The 2,190-nt window shown below is 44.7% G+C and overlaps 1 pseudogene; it reads right to left on the bottom strand.

The window, feature by feature from the left end:
- Window positions 1–1,201: 1,201 nt before the first annotated feature.
- LOC103724514 lies at window positions 1,202–1,666 on the bottom strand (annotated as a pseudogene).
- Window positions 1,667–2,190: the final 524 nt, after the last annotated feature.

Below are 2,190 nucleotides of genomic sequence, written 5' to 3'. Positions count from 1 at the left end.
GGAATTCACTATGTGGACCAGGCTGGCTTTGATCTCACAGAGATCCACCTGCCTATGCCTTCCAAGTGTTGGAACTAAAGGCCTGTGCCACTGCACCTGGCTTAAATATGTCTTTTTCATCCCCTGAGCTATGAAGACTAATTATTTTACAGTGCTTGAGGTGGACCTCCTAGGACTGTACCTGGCCATACCCACCAGATAGAAAACTTACTGACATGATTAATGCTTTAAAGATTTAATTTATAAGTTCTTTCTATTCTTGCTTCCTCAAGGGCAGATACATTTCTCCCCATCATACTCATAGTATCTAACATAAAGTGTGGATTAACAAACATTTCCTGTGTGACACTGTTGAGTTTAACTGTTTTATACAGCTTAGTCTTAGCCTGACCTGCTCACACCATTCCGTGCTGTATATGCAGAGTAGGTAAAGAAGGAAGTGCTGTGGTTGGCTTCATTGGTGTAGGGGGTTTTTATTGGATTCATTTCTCAGGAGAAAATCTCAAACTAACAAAAAGCAAGAGTCAAACTTTTATTGCAAGAGAAAGATCTACATACATATACACATTCAACCAGAGAATTCACAAAAGTGGACTCCGGAAACTGAAATCTAACATCCCCAGGGAGAATCTGGGTTTTAAGGGTTTCAGTGGTTTCTCTTCTCCTAATTTTGGTTTGACCAACTTAAAGAAGTGGGTGCTGATGGGCTTATGGCTACAAATGAGGTGTCCAGGTATACACGACTCTAACTTCATTCCAACTGGATGAATGCTTTTCCACTATGATTCCAGGAAATTCAATATCAGCCATTTTCAACCTATCATCTACCCATCCACCAACATAAGAACACTGGGGGATTGTGAAATCAACCTGGGGTTGGACCTTTAGTCTAGTCCTTGGTCTATCATGGTCTCAGAAATTTCAATTGTCCAACACAGATGGTTTTCCTCAAGGTGGGTGATTGGTGCTCAAAAGTAGCTGATTCAGTTAGAGTCTTTGCCCCATCTCCACAGTGCTACATATATACAGGCACCATCCTCAGGGGTTGTAGCATTCTGGCACCCTCTGTCCCCCCTCTGTCCCTTTAACTTTCTTCTGTATTTTTTTAACTTTCAAACCTTTAATAAGATGCTCCAAGGAGCGAGCAGAATGACAGATGGGATGAATAGGTGGCGCTTCTTAAGCTCCACTCAATAATTCATCAGTCATCTTCCAGTGATTTGATCTTGCTGGATTCAAAGCAGTGGGATTCCACGATGGGGAGGCCGTTGACTCCGTACTTCACGAGCCTCTCAGCTTCCCCGCAGGCCCACTCATGCATCCTATAGTCAGGCAGATATGCCACAAAGGTGGTGCCAAAGACCAGGACGATGGAAAAGCCAAAGAAGAAGATGGTTCACATATTCCAGACGTCCACCACAGGGTCCTTGTTATAGCCATGGAAGTCTGGGTTCTTCTCATAGATGTTTTCATCCTCAGGTTCTGGGTCCTCCTGCCAGCACACAGTTGGTTTTAGTGGTGGCTTTCCCACTGTAGGGGACCGGGTGATCATGGCCCTGGAGACGCTCAATACCCAGAGAAGGCCGGCAGCTGGTAACCCTCGCATCATGGCTGATACCTCGGGAAGACGACGAGCGCTCACACCTAACAGTCAGGCGGCGATGACAGACTGTGTGGCAGGCTCTCCAGCACAGGGATGGATGGACCTGCACCAGTGCGCAACCCGCAGTTGATATCAGTGCAATCTTTGTCGTTCCACCCTCACCTCACCAAATAGATCCCATGTCTAAGTTTGTTTTCAAGTGAGGCAGGCTTTTGAGGAGTCCATTTTACCTCCTACATCATGTCCCCATGGGACCAACCATTTAGCCACTAGGTCGAGCTGAAAGAAATTTGGTCTTGAGAGCTTTGTTCATTTCCTGAATAAAAAGAAAGTTGTGACATCTCGATGGCCCTGTAAGGAAAGAGCCTCCTTTCAACTTTCTAATCTTCATATTAGTTCAGTCCAGTTACAACAAAAGAAAGGGACACCCACAGTTCTGCATAAAACCTCTGGCCAAGCTTCAACACAGAGATAGAAAATGAAGATGGGGGAAGGCAAAATAGGTATTTTTCAAGGATTCTGTGTCACCGTAGAATAAGATATTTTCACTGCTCGTGACATCCATGTTTAAAGACAAATGCAACTAT

This window comes from Nannospalax galili, unplaced genomic scaffold (genome assembly GCF_000622305.1).
Source record: "Nannospalax galili isolate Female #2095 unplaced genomic scaffold, S.galili_v1.0 scaffold751, whole genome shotgun sequence".
Classification (NCBI taxonomy): Eukaryota; Metazoa; Chordata; class Mammalia; order Rodentia; family Spalacidae; genus Nannospalax; species Nannospalax galili.
Note: the sequence above shows the minus strand (reverse complement) of the source record. Positions and strands in the feature narration are given on the sequence as shown.